Here is a 24,602-nt window from a genome sequence, read left to right on the forward strand (position 1 = left end):
AGAGCTCAGTGACCCATCTTAGGGCCAATGGGCTTTAATGTTCTTAGGACCAATGGGCTTAGGACCAATTGCAACTTTAATGTTTTTAATGTAATTATTTTATTTATATATATATATATATATATATATATATATATATATATATATATATATATATACACACACACACACACGTACGTATATATGTGCATGCTAGAACTGGTTTACATTATTTTCAAAGCTAGACATTTCTGTAAATTGAAAAAATATGTTTAGAGAGGGAAAATCAAAATTTCAGGAATTTGATAGGATTTTTTCCAACCAGCACTGGCATTTTCCCTCTCTCTTTGTATCTCTCTCTCACACATAGAAGAAAGCATTAACTTTTTACACACAGAGATGCACACAGGAATCACTTCACCCACCTTTGGAGAGAACATGGCAGCTATTTATATATGTGTAGTAAGAACTGAAGAATATTATATCCAGCTAAAACTGCAAGGGGAAAATTAGGTAAGCAGAATGTAGTCAGTCAAATTATAATTTATTTGGGCCACTAGAATCAGTGTCCAAACTCTTGCAAACAGAATCATTAGATCTTTAGTAGCAACAAATGGGTAGATCTTTCATTTTATGTTTCCAAAAGATCCAAAAGATGCTGAGAGAAATACATCCCTGGCGTGACTGACTGCAGTGATGTTAGACTCATTTGACCCATTATCTTCAGTACCACAATGCACCCTTAATATCCATGCTGAGATGTTGGTTTAATAATGACTCAGATGAAAGGGTCTCAGATATTAAATCATGAGAACCACTTCCAGCGACCTGGGTTTTACTCACAGATTTCTCATCCAAGTGCTGCTTTATACAACTTGAATGTTACCATCCAGAGGAATATTAGCCCTGGCTTCTTATTGCTTTAAATGTAGGAGTAACGTTAAGCAGTATTAATTCTATTTGTGAACCCCTCATGCAATTCAGTTTCACTGAATATTGTGTCATTTGATCCTGTAATTTCTGCAGCTCTACTAACTATATCTGACATTAAATGGTTTAGCTCAACCCACTCTAAACCAAACCAAGCCAAAATACTGACTTTGAGGTTATGTTTGATTGAGGGATAATTCCCCTTCTCCCCCACCCCCATGAAGATAGAATTAAATCAATGCTCTTCAGTTATAGGCTCATTATAAATTGTAGTGTTGAGCAGCAAATTTTCTCCATTCAGTCATGTGCATTGTAGAAAGAAAAAATTTCTTTAAATAGTTCGGTTTTAGCAGTGTATCCAATTTATCCTCAAATAAGCCTACATGTATAACTGAAAATACAAGCAGCAATAGATGTAATGAGGTTGCCATTACCACTGCCTTTCAAATGGTCTTCAGTTATATGTATGAATGTCATGCTGTATTTGAGGTATACAGATACAATTCATTACAACACACCAATCTTCCCCAAATAATGTGATATTTGCCATTACAAGTGGCTCTGTTTATGATTTAAAATGTCCAAAACTATATTACTGGACATACAATTATCAGTTTTAATGGTTATGGATTTACTTTTCATGACACTGTTTAATGTTTCAGGTGGTTAAATCCTATTGCCGTCTTATTTTTTGCTTTCTATACATTACAATCAATGACAAAATTTCCATTGACTTCAGTGGGTTCAAGATTTCGCCCTTGTCCCTTAAGAATTCAATCCAGTGCCAATTAAAGTCAATAGGAGTTTTTCCATGGGCACTGAATCAGGCACTTAGGGTTCAACCCTGCCTCATTTAAGTCAATGAGAGTTTTACAACTGACTTCAGAGAGAGCTGGATTACACCATAATCTTTTGAATTTTTCTACTAACAAAAAAATTCTCAAATCACTATCCTTTGAACCAGTTAAAACAATGTCTGGCTCTAAACCCTTACTTTCTTGGCTTTGTAATTACAGAATATGATCCTCCACTGAACTACTACTGAGGGATAAAGTGCCTGCACAAACCTGAGAGACAAGGAAACCTGAGGAAAAATATATTTTATTGGGTCAACTTTCAAGCTAGCTGAACAACAGGCACTCAGGTGAGTCTACAGTAGCCTATTACACACCAACTCTTGCCTGAATTCCCCATTTCTGCTGAGTCACTTCATTTTTACTGTATACCCTAGATTGGTTTTTTTTTAAGTTAGGATCTGATCTTGCAACCTTGACTCACCTGAGTGAGATCACCTCAAAATCATCTGTTGTGTTTTTTTCCTTTCCCTATCATGCTTATCCTATCATCCTGTCAAATTTTGTGTTCCTCATTCAGTCTTTACTCACGCCTTACTTGAAAACTTGAATTCATGAAGCCAGAGTTGCATGAGGCTAACCTACTATGGTGATGAGGGCCATATAAGTAGGCTGAAAGATGGATAGTAACTAGGGAAAACTTTGACCATAATTACCTAAATAATCACAGTGAACAGGCAGTATAACAATATAAATAAGGATGTTTCAGTACAGGAAGAAGCTAAATAAGAAAGTTGTATGTCCCATTTTGACCCACAATTAAGTGTACATCTAGTCAAATTTGAAAGAAAAAAACTGAGGGGGGTGGGGAAGATGACTGCATATGTTGATAGTAGCAAGTGTGAAAAATTGGGACTGGCGGTAGGGGGTAATAGGCACCTATATAAGACAAAGCCCCAAGTATGAGGACTGTCCCTAGTTGATGGTGCACCCGGGATATTTTTATTTGCTTGCCAAGATATGCTGAGGGGAGGGTGGGAAGAGCTTGCAGCTATTGTGTTTACTCTTGTTGTTCAATAAAAAATAATTAGTTACTGTGACAACTTCCACCTCAAACCAAGTTTATGTTATCTTGGGATAAAGAGCACTTTCTTCAAGAAAAAGTGAGCAGTGTTTAGTTAAAAGCTGATTCTTTTTAGAAAACATTGGGGAAACAGTTTTCACACTGTTTTATACTGCATATTGTCCCTCTAGAAGGCAATATGATTGGGTGATATATTGGACATATCTGATTAAATAAAATATTATTCAGTGTGAATCACTTTTGTTATGTAGTTTTTTAATGCAATCAAAATTGTAAAGCAATTGACTCATCTCTATGAACACAAACTTTTGTAGCACATTCCTCTGATTGTGGTGTTATGCACAAATTTAATTGATTTAATTTGTATTAATTTTGATTTGCCATGCCAACTGAGGAAAGCATGAGGAGGGCGGGGATTTTGTGAACACAAAGTGGCAGGAAGTGGCTGTGTATAGAATAATGGCTGGTCTTCTGTAAGGCAGGATTCTGGTATTCTCTTTTACAGGATAATCTTCCTAGAAAAGTTAGTTTTTAAAGGACATGCTCATTTATTAGACATAAAAGTCTGATCCAATTTTGTATGGTCTTCAGTAAGTTGGACGTTGGCTTTTATCACTTGAGGCCAACATTTCAATAGCTGTTTCTATGTTCGTACTCATCAAAAGGCACAGGCAATGTTTGGACTATGTATTTTTTGGTGCATCAGTTTGGGGTAGTCAGCATCTCAGGTGCATATGCAAATATAAAATGCCCGGACAAATAAGGTAAGAAAATGTCAACATACCCAATGTATACTGGTCTCCTACCTGATTTGTGTCTGGAATACCAAAATTGCACACCCAAATATTTGTATGTATAATATAGTTTAAGAAGATGTAATGGCTATGTATAGGCTACTTTGAAATGTGGGCACTTGACTGTTTAAACCCACAAGAATATTTCTCTGTACAAAAATCTTGATTCTGCATGACATCATTTTGAAGTCTGCTGCTTATTTTACAAGGAGGTGGGCCCACAATAACGCTGCATAAAAGAGTCTAGTATATGTAATGAGAGATAAGGTAAAACTTTAAAACGATCTCACTGGGCAGAGCACTATCAATAGCTTGAGTCTTTCCAGACCTGTGATGAGTTAACGTAACCTTGCGATTGACAGTCACAGAGTGTGACACGTGACCAGTGAAACATGCCTTATCAAAAAGCAAAGGAGCTATGACTCAGCAAGTGAAGAATTGCATCTGCAATCCAGCACTGCCAACCCATTGCCCAAGAACTGTTTCTAATGATAACAATTATAGAACCACTGGGGGGATTCAATGAATGTACCAGTGTCATCTGAAAGAAGTAAGTACTAGCCATAGATAAAATTTATATACATACACAAAAAACTACACTACAAGAATGTTATATAACTTGCAAAGTGAGGAAATCTCAGATTTATGGTTGCCTGGGCAACCTTAATTTGGCCCTCTTGTGCATCCAGTGTATGCACTGAATGAGCCAGAGTCCTGTGGGAAAAACAGTAAATTATTATATAATTAGCAAACACAGTGGGGGATGAATTAAGGCTGCATAAGGATGCATAATTCTGGCATTTCCTAACTTTTGAGGACTTCACTTTGCAATCTAACAAATTTAAAGTATTTTGTATGCAATTTACTAATTCCTTTTTTAAGGATAAAGGTAAAAAATAATTTTATTATGCACAAATGTAAAAATCTTCCCCAACCACCATCATCGTGCATCACTAGCAGGGTCATTCTACCACTAGAGCTACAGGACTAACTACATTAGCTGGTAGCAGGAGAAGGCTGTTATCCAAGAGTCAAGGGGGATGGGCTGCTGATATCATGTGCTGCATCCATGTGATGCTCCCAAAGGGGGGGGATGAGTTGCTGGGGCCATGCGTTAGATAAGGTGGGAGTGGGGCTCATGGGGGAAGCTCAGCCTTGAGTGTGCCCACCACCCCCACACCTGTTATAGCTGATCTGGCAGCTCTCAGACGCTCCCAGCACAATGTAGTCAATGGCTATTGCTGCTTTAGCGGCAGCACGAGCTAGACCTTTTAGGGCTCAGCGATTTTGGAAAGCTGATAAAATTTTCCTGAGGAACTTATATGAGAGAAGAGAAATTGTGATTTTGGGCAGGGGCTAACATTTTGCAACAGAACTAAATATGAATTGAATTTCAAGGGACAAAGAGAAAGCACGTCCACAGCTTGGGGGGTCCTCCCTGCTGATTATCTAAAGGCTACTGCAAGCAACAGAGGCATTAATGCTTCTCATAGGAAATTCAGAATAAACTTCTAGAATGGAAAGTGTTAGGCAACTTAAGTATGAGAGGTCACTACCAGCTCTCCTAAATTAAAACTATTCTAATTTTACTACATAATATACAGTGTAAAAATTACATATATGTAGATTTTTTCCTAAATTAAGTAAGCTAATAATAAAGCTGATCAAAATCTTTCAAATGAAAGTTCTCCCCATAGAAATAGCCATTTGTAAAACAAATTTTTGTGAAAAAGGTAAACTTCATATTTTGCAAAAAAAACAAAAACAAACCAACCATATAGTAGAATCTCGGAGTTTCGAACACCTTGTGAATGGAGGTTGTTCATAGCTTTGAAATGTTTCTAACTCTGTGTCATAACATTTTTCCCAGATCTGGACCTTAGCGTCCAAAATATGGGTGTTAGCATGAAAACCTCCAAGCTTAGTTACCAGCTTGGACCTGGTAAAACTGCCACCAGCCAGGAATCTATACAGTGCCTGGCACACTGTGGTCTCCCAAAACCTTCCCTGGGGGACCCCCAGACTCAGATGCCTTGAGTCTCACAACAAAGGGGAATAAACCATTCCCCTACTCCCCTCCAGGTGTTCCCTCCCTGGGTTCCTGGAGAGAGATACAGAAGCAAGCTCCGTGAATCTAAACAGAGGGACTCCATCCTCCCTGTTTCCAGTCCTGGAAACACAAGTACTTCCCCCCTCACCCAGAGGGTATGCAAAGTCAGGCTTAGTAAATCTAACACAAAGAGATTTTCCCCCTGACTTCTTCCTCCCACCTATTCCCTGGTGAGCTGCAGACTCAATTCCCTGGAGTTCCCACCAAAGAAAAACTCCAACAGGTCTTAAAAAGAAAGCTTTATAAAAGAAAGAAAAATACATAAAAATGGTCTCTCTGTATTAAGGTGACAAATACAGGGTCATTTGCTTAAAAGAAAAAAATGAATAAACAGCCTTATCCAAAAAAGAATACAATTTAAACATTCCAGCAACTACACACATGTAAATACAAAATAAAACAATATAAACCTTATTGTCTTACTATCTTTGTACTTACAACTTGGAAACAGAAGATTAGAAAGCCAGGAGATAGAAAAATCACTCTCATAGCCAAGAGGGTCAGACACAAGACAAAGGACAAAGAACTCACACCCAAAACTTCCCTCCACCCAGATTTGAAAAAGTCTTGTTTTCTGATTGGTCCTCTGGTCAGGTGTTTCAGGTTACTCCTTTCCAGGTGAAAGAGACATTAACCCTTAGCTATCTGTTTATGACGCTCTGAACAAAATGTTTGTTTTTTCAAAAGTTTACAACTGAACATTGACTTAATGCAGCTTTGAATCTTTACCATGCAAGAAGAAAAGTGCTAATTTAAGATGAAACAAGCACAGAAACAGTTTCCTTACCTTGTCAAAAAAAATTGTAACTTTCCCTACATTTTTAGTAGTTTATGTTTAACACAGTGCTGTACTCTATTTGCCTCTGCTGCTGCCTGATTGCATACTTCTGGTTCCAAATGAGGTGTGTGATTGACTGGTCAGTTCATCACTCTGAGGTTCTACTGTCCTTTAAAAAAAAAAAAAGACAGTCTGAAAACTGTTATTGAAATGGTGACTAAAATGAAAATTTTGTTAACCAGCTCTATAACATTTTTGATGTTTTTGAGAATGTTGGGAAGCTTTTTTTTAAAAAAAAATCAGGGATAATTTTTGAGCGTTTGATTTTTTAAAAACAAAAACAAAAGTGGGTTCATTTAAAAAACAATACAAAATGGAAACAATTCTGAAATTTTGCAAAAAGTTCCCCCCAAATAGGTTTTCATTTTTACCAGCTCTAGCTATTAGTCATCAAACTATAGATTTTAAAAAAATATTTGGCCTGCTTTGGTTTACAGAAACAATTTAGGACCTCCTTTACTTTCAAATAAAATCTTCTGAATAGAATATATCATCCTTACTTTTTAACCAACTTGACATTATTTATACCTTCTGCTTTCCATCAGCCCACTCCATAACAAGCAAAGCAAACAACTAAGATTGTACTTTACTCTCCATGCTTTACACTAATTAAACTATATGTGACGGAAATGTTCAGTCCGAAATGCATATAGAGTGCTACACCCTTTATTCTAACCAAAGAACATGAGTCAGAGTATTTATATTTAACAAGGAGCAAGAATTTGTTGGAGAGGAGTTTTATTTTGTCATTTGGTACAAGGGCAGGCTTGAAGATACTCACTTTTATTGTGACATCATTTTGATAGACTCAGTAGCAATTCATGTTGAGGATATGACCACAGCTTAAAATGAACATAAGCTGAGCACCTATGCACAGGAAGTTTATTATTGTTTCACATGAACAAGAAAAATATCATGCAAAGATTGAAAGCATGGAATGGTTTATGCAGTTCATCTCAGCTGGTTATCGGTGGGCCACCACTCATCCTTGTGGTCTATAATATAAATAGCTATGAGATTCAAGCAGAGATGATTGAGTGAGGTAGTGGAGAGAGTCTTTATGGGATGATACAAACCACTAGGGTTAAATGAAATAAAACAAGGAAAAAAGAAAATCAGGTCAAATTTTGATTGTATAATGAAAATCATTGTGAATAACAGCATGTGCACAATATCAGAGGGGTAGCCGTGTTAGTCTGGATCTGTAAAAAGTGACAAAGAGTCCTGTGGCACCTAATAGACTAACAGACATACTGGAGCATAAGTTTCCGCGGGTGAAGCACAGGTAGCCATCCTGTACAAGAAAAATCTGTCCTATGCAGGGGGAGATGTGAGGTTGGTCTAATACTCTATGAAGAACTTGTTTGTTTCAGAATATCTTGTTTATGGCTCTTACAGGTCTCTTTCCTTGACTGAGTTTCTTGCTGACAGAGTACTAATGATAGATGAGACAACCATAGCATTACACTTCTCTGTCCAGCTCTGCGCTCTTGTGTATTGCCCTAGAATAGGACACTGCCCCTATTTCCACAATTTTCACAATGTTGTTTCTGTTCTGTATGGCCCTGATCCAGAAAACCATCACTATTCAACAAAGCATCCATTGAATTTCATAGAAATGAAGCACATGCTTAAAGGTAAGCACATACTTAAATTCTTTTCTGAGTAGGAATAGATGGAAGCACACGCTTCAGCGTTTTGCTGAATTGGGGCCAACTTGTGTACGATATTTCTCATTTTCTTTGCATCTGCATAGACACTTGCAGCACATATTTGAATAGACTTGCAAATGTTCACTCCTGCTCCATCTCCACTGGTACGCAATTGTGACAGGGTGTGGTTCCCTGCTTCTATCTTCTTGTACAAATGACTACAAAACTTCCAGTTTGTAAACACCAACATATAATTTGTTTTATCTCAAACACCACCCTTAACAGTACTGTGCAGCAATCCTGTTTCCAATGACATACAAACCCCATTTGAAAGAGAGAAGAGAGGGAAGAGATCTACTTTTATACTGGCCCTGCTAGCTAATGGGCTAATTATCTCTTTAACTCTCCCCAGTTCATACTGATCTAATAATTAACCCCATTTTCCTTTAGTCAGGCCCTTCCCTGGTGAAATTTATTGAGCGCTGGTTCAGCTGCTGGTTCTCAACTATGCTCTAGCTATGACCTTCTCTGTATGACCTACAGGCGTTGCCTCATTTCTTTCTTCCCATTTAGATCAAATTCTCCCCAAACAAGGAAATCCAGAGATGAAGCTCACACTGCACCATTGTCTATTCACCATTGTTGGTGCTTAAATGTTGCAGAGACCTGACAGAAATCTGGTGTGAACTTCCATGTCAATACTTAATCACAAGTGAGTGAAAAGTTATTTTAATTTACTCTGCCCATTGCTGTTTTCCTCCCCCCCCTCATAAATTAAAGTCAAATCAGCATTTTCTTTTCCCTTCATCACTTAGACAAAGTTTTACACTTCCTACACTATCTTAAAATTATCCTCTACCAACATAAAACATCTTCTCTTAACTTCTCCCCTTTGGAGTTCACTTTCACCTTATTTAAAGAAGTACTTACTTAGTACATCATGGTCACTACTAATTAGATTTCCCACACTTTTTAAATCTCCAGTTACACTCAAAACACAGTCTTTGTTAGGGGGAAGGGATGGTCTTGCATCTAAAATTTGTGGATTGGGATTCAGGAATTCTGGTTTCAGTTCCTGGCTTTTCCAAAGGCTCCCTGTGTGCACTTAATCTCTCTTTGCCTCGGTCCCCCATCTGTAAAATGGGGCTAATGAACTTTTGTCTGTCTTGTTTATTTAGAGTGTAAGCTGTTTGGGGCAGGGATCATCTCTTGCTGTGTGTATGTATAGCAACTAGCACAGTGGGATCCTGATTTTGGTTGTAACCTATAATCCACCTATAAGTACCACTATAGTACAAATAAACAATACTAGTAAACAAAACACGTATCAATAATGTGTATAATGTTCATCCCTTGTTTATTTGTCCAACAGCAGCCTGTCCAACATTGCTCTGTTTCCGCATGCAGGTTCAAACACATCTGGGATGACAGTTACTGCAATTGACAAAACAATGTTTTCATGGTAGTTGGACAGCAAATTATTTTCTCCTTCTACTTTCATTTTTCAAATTATATTCATCTGAGTAGTGCTGTCTTATTAAATCAAGAGTCAGTAATACTGTTTAAGTATTATGCATTTTTATCAGCGCCCCAATTTAGCCTTTAGTCATAATACTATGTTTTCAGATAATTTAGCAGTGAACTCAAACAATGAAAATCATATAGAAACTGTCACAAATAAGTGGTGCTTGGAGTTATGAAAGCTGTATTTATACAACCAGCTTGAAGTCTCACAATAAATTAAAACTGAGATCTAATTGTGCGGACACTTCAGTACACTGAAATCAAAAACAATAATGAAAGTCTTATGTACAGATGTGTGACGGAAAAGAATATAAATATAGAGTCAGCAATAATTAAAGTCTAATTTATCATAAGATATCTGAAAAAAAATTGGGAAAATATTGATCCACTATTTGAGATGACTACATCTTTCATTATATAAGAAAACGAGTTACCAGTGTCAGTTCCACATTGACACTATCAAACTAAATTATCTTGACATTCTCTAAAAATACTGAGAAAGCAACAAGTGCTTCTCATTGCTCACAGTATTAAGAAGCTAAAATCTACACCCCCGCAAAAAAATTACTCCTCAGTGGTGTCATTTCATTATTTTTAACTCCATGACTTACTTGTCATCTTGAACAATAAACTATATTCTGCTTAGTAATGTACCAGCATTTTATTAGAATTCAGTTTCTGATCACTCTCATGATATATTTCCTTATTAAACAGACACAGTAGAAAGAGGGTTTGACAACTGATTCCCTTTAATACCAAATCATAAAAGAAGCCAGACAAATGTTTATGCAACAAATAAAGTAAATCTGCTGAACTACTCAGTGGATGAAAATAGTTTGTTTTAACCACCAAGCAAATTAAATAATCAGAATCTGCACTTCTAGTGTTATTTCATAAACTTATTTTCAAGCAAAATTCTCTCTCATGGCCAAAATCTGAAGGCTGAGTGAACCCCAAAGCTAAATTTTTAAAAACTCACCAGAACTTAGTGGTTCCCAGAATGCTGGAGAGTGAAGTTTGTTTTTGCAGTTAGAGTTCACGTTAGATTTAATGTTGCCAGAGAGCAATATTATAGTACAGACACATTACCAACTAAATTCTGCCCCCCTTACTCATGGTGAATAGTATCTAGTGCTATAGTGGTCCTATCAAAATTAATGGGGGTACTCCTAGAGTAAGGTGCTACTCAGCATGAGTAAGGGTATCAGATTCTGACCCTTAATGAATTATTTTGAAAACATTTGTATGCTCGCATATTACATGATAAGATGTGATAGCATCAGTTTTTTTAATCTTGCTTTTTCTTTCTCAAAGTTAATTTAGTGTATCTAAAAGGTGATAGAATAAGACAAAAAAGTTACAGGTCAGATAAAATACAGCAAGAGAAATAAAGTTTAGAGTCCTCCACCTGTGGCTTATAGATTGCAAGCCAGCATGATCAGGCTACATATATCTCCTTGTTTAGACATCAGTGTCACAGATGAAGAAAGAACTGACCAAGATATAGGGTCTCTCTGAACTAGTCTATCCTGGCAGAAATGGAGGACCAAGGGCAAAGATGGCTTTAAACTGTCCTTCTGCTTCCTGTAACCTGAACCCACCCTTTGGTAGATCTTTACCATGTAGATCAGCATTTCAAGAAAAAATTCCGAGCAACCAACATGGGAATGGAAGGATTAACCTTGCCATGGTTTTAAAACTTTGAAACAACAGAATCTGCTCTCATGTGAGGGTTCTGAAATTACCCTGCTCCTAAACTTGGCAACTAGCTGATTTCATGGTTTCTCCAGGACAAACTTTCTATGGGAGTCAGAAGACTTTTCACATGCAGTAGGGAGGTTTTACTTTCCTTGCTTCTGCTCTCCCACCAGCCAAACACCTTTATCATTCCATTGATTTCAGTAAAGTTGCTCTTGATTATCCTTTCTATAACTGAAAGGAAAACCAGTTTTTACTGTGCACATAACAGATGGGACCTGCCATCAACTTGATATTGCCTATTGCCCTTGGGCTACAGCATGTTGGGCAGAGAAGAAAAAAGCATTAGATGACCAAGAAGAACCTGCTGAAACCCCTCTTCCCCTTCTTCATATTTAGCATTCATAGCTTCTCGGCCATCCTACTTTTTTTCCTTCTGGTTGTTTTCTCCCTTACTGCAAACAACAGAACTATTCTGATCTCACTTACACCAGTATAAATTGGGAGTGGTCACTCTGCTGAAGCCAATGGCATTAAAACTAGTGAATACATCATCAGAATCAGGCCAAACGTTCCCATTTTGGATACTTTATATAGTGGCATGTGCATAATGTGTTCATAAATAGGTAATAGATCTTTAATAAGCAACTAGTCTATCATTATAGAGTCCAACAAATCAACAGATTGCCCCTATTAACTGTGGTTTATATCCATTAATTACACACTCTGCTGTGCTTATAACTATCTGTAACGCAGACTATTCATGCCTATAAAATGCTTAAGGCATCTTTTAATCATTTATTAACTATTTATAAGAATTATTTATAAATATATCCTTAATATTAAGTGTGACCTGTATTTCTTTTCTGAATAGATTTATAACACCAAAGTCCTCCATTCCCTAAGCTTCCTCCATTGGTGCTAATGATAATTAGCTCAGCATGTATTTTCACGTTCAACCCAGAAAGAAAACTGCCACATTGCTGATAAGAGTTATTACTGATGTTTCTAGCAGTATCGAAGGATCCTTATGAAGGCTCAGATTGCCTACCCCTGTCCCTTAACTGCCTGCACTGTCCTTGACTTTTGACTGGAGATCATTCCACTTTTGACACTTTCTTTTTCTCTTAAATGTTCTCATAAAATCATGTGTCACTTCAATGGTCGAATAATTTTTCTGGGCTTAGCTTGCACCTGAGGCAAGAGCATTGTGGCCTCCCTGATAACTAGTGCTTTTATTAAATATTTTTATTTAAATGTGTTATATAAAATTTTCTTTTTATCCATGAGCAGATATAGTGATGATGTAAAGAAAAGTAACAAGAGAAACAAGCTAGAAACATCAGGTGCTCAAGAATAGTGAAATGTATAAAACACACAAGTGCTGAGAAAATACCCTTTTAATTCTCAGGGTGAAGACCTGTGCCCCACTGAAATAAGGCATACGTGTGACTTCAGTGGTGCTCAGCTCTTGTGCTGGCCCTTTATACTGGGGTGTATTTCACCTGTAGAGTCAGATGCTGGTATTCTTATTCTTGCTGAATAGCATCTTACCCACAAATATCTAAATAGGAGGAAGGATGTCAGAAGCCCTAACCATCAGGTTAGGAATGGTCCCACAGGTTTAATATTTTGAATAGGCAGGGTTGGGTGGAGATTTGGATGAGGAAGTTTGCTACTATCATAGCATCTAAAATGGGCATGGTCTTGCAGAATTAGTTACTCCCCTTTTTGCCAGCCCTTTGCACTTCATGGATGAACTGCATTTTGTGCTGATGCAAACCCTGTCATGAAGAAGCACTTGGCAAGCCTCTATTTCCAGTTTTTTGTGCACTCAAACTTCTGCCTGCCTGTTTTGTTTTTACTGTACTAATTTACATAGTGTTTCCTCTTACTGTGTAGATGTCAAGGTTATGCTGGGGTCAAGCTGTTACTTTTGCAAAATCAGGATGTAAACAAGTCTGGGTAACGCATATAATACTGCCTTCCCTTCTCTGTTTTTTGCTGTTGTTTTTTTTTGCTGTTTGTATTAGCATGAACAGTGGCTTGTTTGTTTGTTTTTAAGATCCAATTTCTTACTTTCCAGCACTCAGCAAAGTGGTTGTAAATGCCAAATGCTCTGAAATAACCACAATAAAAGAAGATAGGGTAAAAGCCCAGCCCACCAACCAACTATGTAACTGTCATGAACGTGACATTCTGACTATTTGTATTTGCTCATGTAGTAGAAAGTGCTTGAAACTAATATTCAAACAAATGTCCACACAAATCACCTGCACTTTAAAAAAGGTGCTTTATTAGAGAGTAAATATACACAGAATAATTGAAGCTTATGTATTCCTGCCAGCTGTACTCCTCCACACATTCCTTTTGCATTCTGATATCATTATGCACCAAGTGAGAAAACTAGTTTTAGTGGAACAGTTCTTATCCAATTGCATCCCCTTGGTATTCCTCAATCTGAGGGAGAAAGTATATTTATAACTGCCAGCTAGATGTGGTTTGGATTCACACCACAAAGGCAATATGTAGCATTTGTATGTTCAGCAGCTTTAAGCCATAGGATATTTTGCATAAAAATGCACATGGGTATTATTCTACTCCCATTATTTATGCTGCGGAGGCCCCCTGTACTTGAAATAGACATGGAAACTGCACTATGCTTGATACAACTCCTTATTGTTCCCAGATGAGCTTGAGCTTGTCTGCTCAACTACCAGGGCATTTGCTGGTGGCCTGAGAATTCTTACCTACCGAGCCCACACCTTTGAATGACATTATGCTTGGCCTCCAGAAGGGTATGTCTGATGTCATCACTGCATCAGTCTGGGTTGATGACATGGATCGCTGCCATGGCAATGTCATATCTGGAGGATCTCTCCTATTAGGTGACACATTCAGTGTTATACAAAAATACGCAGGTCAAATTTTTAGCTGCCCTGTGGCTCTTTTGCACCAGCTAGGTCAGCACTAAGGAGCCAAAGGACAGTTGTAAACTTCCCTTTCTAGGAATATTCCAGATACAGGAGGTCTCTCGGTGGGGCAGGCTGGAGAAGGAAGGGGACATGTCAGAGGTTGGAGAAGCCATGGCAAGGGCATTCTATGCAGGGGACTTCTATGTTCTGCAATCACACAGAAAGGTCACTGCAACAGGTGTGCAAGTCAGCAGTTCTTAGGGCTGCTTTAGCCTGGGACCAAATCATCCCCAGCAGTTCCTGAACACGGGAGATATAAGATGCACCCCCTCTGTTCCTGGGCTGGTGAATCTGGCACAATATGAACATATGGGTAAAAAAAGGTTGCAGTAAATGAAACCATGGGCAGTTGGGTAGATGATGCATCTCAAATACCATGAACAGCTGCTGTGTGGGTAAGTATGGAAGTACTAACTTTTTCCTATTCTATAAACAGATTAAAACAAAAGAAAATTTTGATAGCTTTCATATATACAATCCTTGCCATTAAAGAATCCAAACTTTATCCCAGTGTTGTAGTAGAGATTACCCCCACACTTAGAAGAGAAGCAAATGGGAAATCTCCAATACCACTGCATTGTAACTTTTGACAAATATAGACCATTACAGACCCTTGTTGGCTTTTAAATATTGGTCCCTCTAGAGTGCATTTCATTTCAACCAATTCCAAAATGGTTTACAAATTTAACTATATGCATTGGATGGGAACATGGTGTCTGCTCTCTTCCCCATCCCCTCCATTTGCCCCAGTCACCCCATCCCATTCAATATCACTCAGACTCACTCTCATCCTCATCCTCTATTCCTGTTCTTAAAGTCTCACTCCCTTTTGGCTCTTTCCCTCACACAATAGATTCATGCTGCAGTCTCTCTCATCTTAAAAAATCCATTCTTGGCCCCACTTGCCTCTCCAACTACCATTCCATCTCCCTGTCATCTTTAAGCTCATTAAAGGTACTATTTGCAATCGCTGTCTGGAGTTCCTCTCCTCCAGTTCCATCCTAGAACCTCTCTAGCCAAGTCTCAGAACCGTCCTCATCCTGTTTGACCTGTCAGTCTCCTTCAACACTATTAGGGTGACCAAATGTCCCATTATTAAAGGGACAGTCCTGTTTTGGGGCATTTTTCTTATATAGTCGCCTATTACCCCCTACCCCTGTCCTGTTTTTTTCACAGTGCTATCTGGTAACCCTAGATACTATCAACCATGCTTCTCTTCTTACAATTTTGTAATCTCCTTTGCTTTTTGACTATGTTCTCTCGTGATATTCAGATTCATAAACTGCATGTCTTCTTTGACTTGGAACTGTCTCAAGGTCCTCACATCCATGCTATCGCTAAACCATGTAGAGTTTTTTCTGCATAACGTCTCTAAGATATGGCCTTTTCATCCATCCACATAGTTTAAGCCAGTGGTGAGCAACCTGTGGCCCATCAGGGTAATCCTCTGGCGGGCCAACAGACAGTTTGTTTACATTTGCATGGCTGCCCGCAGCTCCCACTGGCCGCGGTTCACCATTCCCAGCCAATGGGAGCTGTGGAAAGCAGTGTGGGATGCAGGGACATGCTGGCTGCTGCTTCCTGCAGCTCCCATTGACCAGGGACAGCAAGCCACGGCCACTGGGAGCTGCGGGCGACTGTGCAAATGTAAACAAACTGTTTCATGGCCTGTCAGTGGATTACCCTGACAGGCCAACGTGCAGGCTGCTCACCACTGGTTTAAGCTATCAACCAAGCTCTCATAATCTTGTGTCTTGATCACTGCAACATCCTTTTCTCTGGCATTGTCGAACGCAATCCTGCACGGCCCATATTCATTCAGAATAAGCTCATAACCCTAGCCCATTGCTTTGACCATCTTGTCTGTTACAGCTATCCCCTATTCCATTTTGTTTCTTACAGCTGTCCCCAGACTCCATTTTGTTTTCTGTTCTCCTGTGGCCGCCCTTCCCTGGCTGTTAAGTTGTTTACCAGGGCCACTGCCCGTCTCAAAGGGAGGGCCCCTTAAGTTGTTTAACAAGAGCCATTGCCCTTCTCAAAGGGATGGGCACTTGTGCTGCATGCTAAGTGGGACCACTGCCCTGTTCAAAGGGTTAGTCCTGTTATCACCTCGTTGAGCCACATCCAAAACCTTTCTGTTTACAGCAGAGCAGAGCCGACAGGGAGCTGTAGACGGGAATTTGAGAGAGTTTGACAGAGGGAGGCTTACAATGGTGAGGAGGACCCGCAACACCTGTGCCAGCACTGCTTCTGTCTCCTCCACCTGCGCCTGTAGCCAGACAGAGCACCAAAGCATGGATGCTTTTACCCAGATTCTGGTGTGGGCTTGCAAAGACTGTAATTTGCAATTTCCACTTACTGATATCCAGGCTGGGGGTGGCATCCAATGTGAAAGGTGCCTACTGGTGGAATCTCTCAGGCAGCAGGTGGGAGAGCTACAGGAGGAGGTGGCTAGGCTGAGGAACATCCATATCCATGAGCAATTCCTGGACAGTATCCATGTGGAGACAGCTGACGTAGCTGTCCCAGTTGACAGGACTACCGACACACCAGTGGAGGAGGAGATGCCTCAGGGTGTGTCTGACACACCAGTGGAGGAGGAGGCTCAGGGTGGACACAGCCAGCTGGTTACTTCTAGCAGCAGGCAGTGCTCCACCGCTGCTGCGAACCCTCCTGCTGTGGTAAAAGATAACCGTTATGCTCTTCTTGATACAGGAGAGAAAAGGAATCACCCCCAAAGGTTAAGGAGGTAAAGCCTCGTACCCCTAAGGCTGGGAGGTCTGCTGCCACCACTCATAAGAAACGTAGGGTAGTGGTGGTTGGAGACTCTCTGCTGAGGGGGACGGAGACACCCATCTGTCGCCCTGACCGTTCATCCCGGGAGGTATGCTGCCTGCCAGGGGCCCGTATCCGAGATGTTACAGAGGCATTGTTGAGGATTATCCGGCCTTCTGACTACTACCCCATGCTACTCATCCATGTGGGCACAAATGATACTGCGAGGTGTGACACTGAGCAGATCAAGAGTGACTACAGGGCTCTGGGAGTACGGGTTAAGGAGTTTGGAGCACAGGTGGTATTCTCTTCGATTCTTCCTGTCGAAGGTAGGGGTCCGGGCAGAGACAGATGCATCGTGGAGGTGAATGCCTGGCTGCGAAGATGGTGTCACCAGGAGGGCTTTGGCTTCTTCGACCACGGGATGCTATTCGAGGAAGGACTGCTAGGAACAGATGGCGTTCACCTTTCGAAGAGGGGAAAAGCCTTATTTGCGCACAGACTGGCTAACCTAGTAAGGAGGGCTTTAAACTAGGTTCGACGGGGACAGGTGAGCAAAGCCCACAGGTAAGTGGGGAACAAGACCTGGGAGATGGGTTGGAAACAGGAGGGAGCACAGGCTATAATGGCAGAGAGGAAGGAGAGTCAGGGCAAAGCTGGGAGGCAAGATCAAACCAGTATCTTAGATGCCTATATACAAATGCAAGAAGTATGGGTAATAAGCAGGAGGAACTGGAAGTGCTAATAAATAAATACAACTATGACATTATTGGCATTACTGAAACTTGGTGGGATAATACACATGACTGGAATATTGGTGTGGATGGGTATAGTTTGCTCAGGAAGGATAGACAGGGGAAAAAGGGAGGAGGTGTTGCCTTATATATTAAAAATGTACACACTTGGACTGAGATGGAGATGGACATAGGAGACGGAAGTGTGGAGAGTCTCTGGGTTAAGCTAAAAGGGGTAAAAAACACAGGTCATGTCGTGCTAGGAGTCTACTACAGGCCACCTAATCAGGTGGAAGAGGTGGATGAGGCTTTTTTCAAACAACTAACAAAATCATCCAAAGCCCAAGATTTGGTGGTGATGGGGGACTTCAACTATCCCGATATATGTTGGGAAAATAACACCGTGGAGCACAGACTATCCAATAAGTTCCTGGACTGCATAGCAGACAACTTTTTATTTCAGAAAGTTGAAAAATCTACTAGGGGGGAAGCTGTTCTAGACTTGATTTTAACAAATAGGGAGGAACTTGTTGAGAATTTGAAAGTAGAAGGAAGCTTGGGTGAAAGTGATCATGAAATCATAGAATTTGCAATTCTAAGGAAGGGTAGAAGGGAGTACAGCAGAATAGAGACAATGGATTTCAGGAAGGCGGATTTTGCTAAGCTCAGAGAGCTGATAGGTAAGGTCCCATGGGAATTAAGACTGAGGGGAAAAACAACTGAGGAAAGTTGGCAGTTTTTCAAAGGGACACTATTAAGGGCCCAAAAGCAAGTTATTCCGATGGTTAGGAAAGATAGAAAATGTGGCAAAAGACCACCTTGGCTTACCCTTGAGATCTTGCGTGACCTACAAAATAAAAAGGCGTCATATAAAAAATGGAAACTAGGTCAGATCACGAAGGATGAATATAGGCAAATAACACAGGAATGCAGAGGCAAGATTAGAAAAGCAAAGGCACAGAATGAACTCAAACTAGCTATGGGAATAAAGGGAAACAAGAAGACTTTTTATCAATACATTAGAAGCAAGAGGAAGACTAAGGACAGGGTAGGCCCACTGCTCAATGAGGAGGGGGAAACAGTAACGGGAGACTTGGAAATGGCAGAGATGCTTAATGACTTCTTTGTTTCGGTCTTCACTGAGAAGTCTGAAGGAATGTCTAGTATAGTGAATGCTTACGGGAAGAGGGTAGGTTTAGAAGAGAAAATAAGAAAAGAGCAAGTAAAAAATCACTTAGAAAAGTTAGATGCCTGCAAGTCACCAGGGCCTGATGAAATGCATTCTAGAATACTCAAGGAGTTAATAGAAGAGGTATCTGAGCCTCTAGCTATTATCTTTGGGAAATCATGGGAGACGGGGGAGATTCCAGAAAACTGGAAGGGGGCAAATATAGTGCCCATCTATAAAAAGGGAAATAAAAACAACCCAGGAAACTACAGACCAGTTAGTTTAACTTCTGTGCCAGGGAAGATAATGGAGCAGGTAATCAAAGAAATCATCTGCAAACACTTGGAAGGTGGTAAGGTGATAGGGAATAGCCAGCATGGATTTGTAAAGAACAAATCGTGTCAAACTAATCTGATAGCGTTCTTTGATAGGATAACGAGCCTTGTGGATAAGGGAGAAGCGGTGGATGTGATATACCTAGACTTTAGTAAGGCATTTGATACGGTCTCGCATGATATTCTTATAGATAAACTAGGAAAGTACAATTTAGATGGGGCTACTATAAGGTGGGTGCATAACTGGCTGGATAACCGTACTCAGAGAGTAGTTGTTAATGGCTCCCAATCCTGCTGGAAAGATATAACAAGTGGGGTTCCGCAGGAGTCTGTTTTGGGACCGGTTCTGTTCAATATCTTCATCAACAATTTAGATGTTGGCATAGAAAGTACGCTTATTAAGTTTGCGGACGATACCAAACTGGGAGGGATTGCAACTGCTTTGGAGGACAGGGTCAAAATTCAAAATGATCTGGACAAATTGGAGAAATGGTCTGAGGTAAACAGGATGAAGTTCAATAAAGATAAATGCAAAGTGCTCCACCTAGGAAGGAACAATCAGTTTCACACATACAGAATGGAAAGAGACTGTCTAGGAAGGAGTATGGCAGAAAGAGATCTAGAGGTCATAGTAGACCACAAGCTTAATATGAGTCGGTGTGATACTGTTGCAAAAAAAGCAAACGTGATTCTGGGATGCATTAACAGGTGTGTTGTAAACAAGACACGAGAAGTCATTCTTCCGCTTTACTCTGCGCTGGTTAGGCCTCAACTGGAGTATTGTGTCCAGTTCTGGGCACCGCATTTCAAGAAAGATGTGGAGAAATTGGAGAGGGTCCAGAGAAGAGCAACAAGAATGATTAAAGGTCTTGAGAACACGACCTATGAAGGAAGGCTGAAGGAATTGGGTTTCTTTAGTTTGGAAAAGAGAAGACTGAGAGGGGACATGATAGCAGTTTTCAGGTATCTAAAAGGGTGTCATCAGGAGGAGGGAGAAAACTTGTTCACCTTAGCCTCCAATGATAGAACAAGAAGCAATGGGCTTAAACTGCAGCAAGGGAGATTTAGGTTGGACATTAGGAAAAAGTTCCTAACTGTCAGGGTAGTTAAACACTGGAATAGATTGCCTACGGAAGTTGTGGAATCTCCATCTCTGGAGATATTTAAGAGTAGGTTAGATAAATGTCTATTAGGGATGGTCTAGACAGTATTTGGTCCTACCATGAGGGCAGGGGACTGGACTTGATGACCTCTCGAGGTCTATGAGTCTATGAGGCTGGGCTTGGTGTAGGGTAGGCAATGTCCAGAGCTGCAAGACCTAATGTGTTTTTAAGATCCTGGGCATGAGTCATAGGCCTCATGTGCTCTTGAGTCACCTATTGCACAGGACTATGTCCAGGCATGTCTCTGGGCTTACCTTCAGTTTTTTCCCTGTGCCCCCTCCCCTGTGACAGAGGGAGCCTATCAGGATTACTGGCGGGAAACTGCCCAAGTTTGCCTTTAAAACCAGACATTTTTGAAACACACCTCAGAAAGGTTCCTGCATTGCTGCCTGGTCTGATCAGCCAGGGGTTCTGGGGGGTCCTTTCTCCGCTCTCGTTTTATTTTTGAGCGTACCTCCGTTTTTTGAATGCCCCCCCCCCCACGAAGAACAAATTGCTACCTGGGAGATCTCCTGATTATTGAGACTGTACCGAGCCCTCCTTGCCTCTTCTGATGTTGCTGCTGCTTCTGCCTTTGGTGCTGCCTTGGGGACTGGTAAGAATCCCTCTGTAAAACTTTCTATACTTTTATTTTATTACTTTAGCTGCTGGCTCTGTTTCCCCAGCACACAGACTCAAGCTAAACCTTGGTCTGTGTCTTAAAAAAAGAACTCAAACTCCGCAGCGCTTTTCTGTTAAATATAAGTTTGTGCCGCTGCTAAGCTCTGCTCCTGTAGGCTTTGCCTCGGGGCTCCCTGCTTTAAGCTGTATCCCTTGGCTTCCTTGGTAGCTGTATCCTGGGCACATACCACTCTGCCCTCTGTAACCTCCCCATAGCATAAGGTGCACCATAGGTTTTGGTTTTTTTTAGTTCAATAAGTCATAGCTTGTTAAGATTGTAGAGCTTGTAAGTTCACCTGCCTTGTTATAGTTTACTGTTTTGTTGCTCCGTATAGTTGCTTGTTATAGTTTTGCTTAGAATTGTGATATTTGTTGTTTTGCCTAGTCGTTGGTTAAGATAGATAAGGTTTTTGCTGCTTGAATTCATCTCCCCGCTGTCCCGATCTCTCCTTGAACTTTCCCATGTCCGTTTTTCCCCGCTCCAGTCTCCCCCTCTGTGTACTTCTCCGTGACTATAGATAAGGTTTTTGCTGCTTAAATTCGCCTTCCTGCTGTCCCGATCTCTCCCTGAACTTTCCTGTGTCTGTTTTTCCCCCGCTCCAATCTCCCCCTCTGTGTGCTTCTCCGTGTCTCCCTGTTATAACCCTTTGCTGCTTCCCCCCTGCGTCTGCATCACCCTCCGAACTTCCCAACCCCCTTGCTGCTTCTGCCCCTGTGAAACTTCCCAAACCCTTTGCTATTTTTTTTTACCTTTGTTTTTGGTGTCCGCTTGTTGCTTAAACCTCTCTCTAGCCCTTCTTTACGCTTCTCCGCTGCCCCTCCCCTACCGAAGATCACCATCACACTGCTCCGTTGTCCTTACCCTGCAGGGCTTCAGAGTCTCTCGCTGCTTCCAGCCGCTCGTCTGCATACCACTAATCACTCACTCCCCCCCTCCTTTTCTTGACCCAGTCTTTATATTGGTATTGTATTGTTGTACTGTAACTCACATTTTACTTGTAATTATAACACCCCATTGGTTGCCTCCACTTTTCTGATATACTTTGTATTTACATTAATGCCACTGTGTTACATTGTGTATCTAGCTATTAACTCATATAGAAGCTACCATTTTATTTTGCATTTCTTTTGGGTACGCTTTGCATTTCCACACTGTATCTAGCGTTGCTTATTGACTGTACTGTATCCCATTGTGCTGAACCCCGCTTGCTGTAGCCCACTATTAGAACTCCCTACACTGTTCAATAAGAACCCCCCCATCGTTGTCTATTGTAAACACCCTATACATCCCATCCCATCGTATTTCATTATTAAATTCTCACCACTTCCTTTTTTTCCCTTTAATAAAGAAATTAATTGGAACCCCAGCTGAGTGGTAATTGCTCCCCAAGATCCCATATACCTGCAGGCTGGGGGGACACATCTCACCTCTCTTTGCATCCCTGCACTGGCTCCCCCTTCTTTCTCAGATCAAATTACTCGTCTTCACTTTCCAGGTCTTTCACAGTCAGTCCCCACCCTATCATCTCCCATTCACTATTGAGATGCCAACTCCCATCTCCGATCAGCCCATAATGACTGCTTCCATCAGCCATGTGTTAAATTTTCAGAGAAACACCTGTGTGCTTTCTACCATGCTGCCCCACATGCTTGGAAAGAGCTCTCCATAAACATCTGTAAAGCTACCTCACTATCCTCCTTCAAATCCCTCCTTAAAATTCTCCTCTGTCATGATGCCTACAAAAAAATTTACAACCATTAGACTGCTGGTGTTCTGACACCACTGCCAGTCACGTTGAACAATACTGTCTGAGGATTTCTTTGTACCGTCTGTATACATCTCTTGTCTCAGTGTAGATTGTAAATTCTTTAGGTGCCGGGACCATCTTTTTTCTGTGTTTCTAGCATAATGGGATCCTTGTTCATGACTAGGGCTCATGATAATACAAATAAATAATACTAACAACTATACCAATAATTTCATCCTTCCCTACATTGCAGCCACTTCTGGAATGGAATGTGCAATGTGTTTAATAATTTTGTATTGGAAGCATAGATGACTAACCAGTTGAATCTGCAGGGGGAATTTAGGTCAGATTTACATTCTGTGCAACCTCAATAAAACCAATGGAGCTGCAGAGGGAGTAAATCAGCACAGAAGTTTGGACCTGGAATTCAGCCAGAAAAATAGAGTAACCAAAAGTCAAAGTCATGCCATATTAAAGAGAGCTTGTACATTACTATTATTGAAGCAATACATTTGCTTTGCTACACAACGTAAATGTACTTTATTTAATCCACATTAGTTGCATACTGTCAGCATGAGAGTTATTTTATTACTATTAGGCTGTTACTTTTCATGAATAGACTCTTGGCCAAGGGCTATGGTAAAGCACCAGAGGAAGATCAGAAGATTGCAGTGAGCTGAGCTGATGACAGAATGGGTTAAACAGAAACTATTCTTACTCATATGACAATCATTCTTGTGAGTATATTTTCAGGCCCTGCTATTTTTGGTTGTCAGTGTGATCTGTTACCAGAATACTGAATACAGGCAAAGTAAGAGCGTTTCACACGCACACACGCCTACACACCCCTCTCGCATCAGAGAAGAGCTTCATTCCTCAACAAGGTCAAATTGCATCAATAAAGTGCCACAAGAGAATGACCTCACCACACATTGTGGGGGCTGTTGTCTGGTGTGTAGGAAAAGGTATGTGGCCCCTTGAAGGGCTAGATAAGAGAATGACTCACTGTGGCAGCTTCAGACTTTGTCAGCATGGGGATGCTGACCCATCCCCCCACAGGTGACCAGAAGAGAGGGGAAACTATTTAGGCACTGGAAAAGCCCTCCTTTCCTGGGCCAGGTGGTGCAGCACCCACCCTCACACCTATTGAAGTAGTTCAATTCCAGAAAAAAAAAAACAGGAGTACTTGTGGCACCTTAGAGACTAACAAATTGATTTGAACATAAGCTTTCGTTGGCTACAGCCCCCAGGTTTTTTCATGATCTGGTGTGAACTTATGCTAGTTGCTCCCTTCTCAAAGGCTGGGAAGGAATGTTTTTCCTGACCACTGGATTGGCCAAGGTGAGGTGGAGGATTTTGAATCTTCCCCACAGCATGCCAGGGGCTTAGTGGGGCTTAGCTTAGGGGCTAGGCTATGGATGTTCCAACTTGTTATGTAAGTATGGGGTGGATCCACAGGGAAGGGATGCAGTGGTCTGATAAAATGCATTGGTAAGGGATTTAAGAGAGGTATTCTTTAAAGGACCTGAAAGAGGTCCTATGACTGGTATGGCCAGTCATTTATAGCCCCCCACTGAAGAGGTGGGAGATAGTGAGGTCCAGACAATGGGTTGGCTGGAGGCCTGACAGCAGCCCCCCATT

This window comes from Gopherus evgoodei, chromosome 12 (genome assembly GCF_007399415.2).
Source record: "Gopherus evgoodei ecotype Sinaloan lineage chromosome 12, rGopEvg1_v1.p, whole genome shotgun sequence".
Lineage (NCBI taxonomy): Eukaryota > Metazoa > Chordata > Testudines > Testudinidae > Gopherus > Gopherus evgoodei.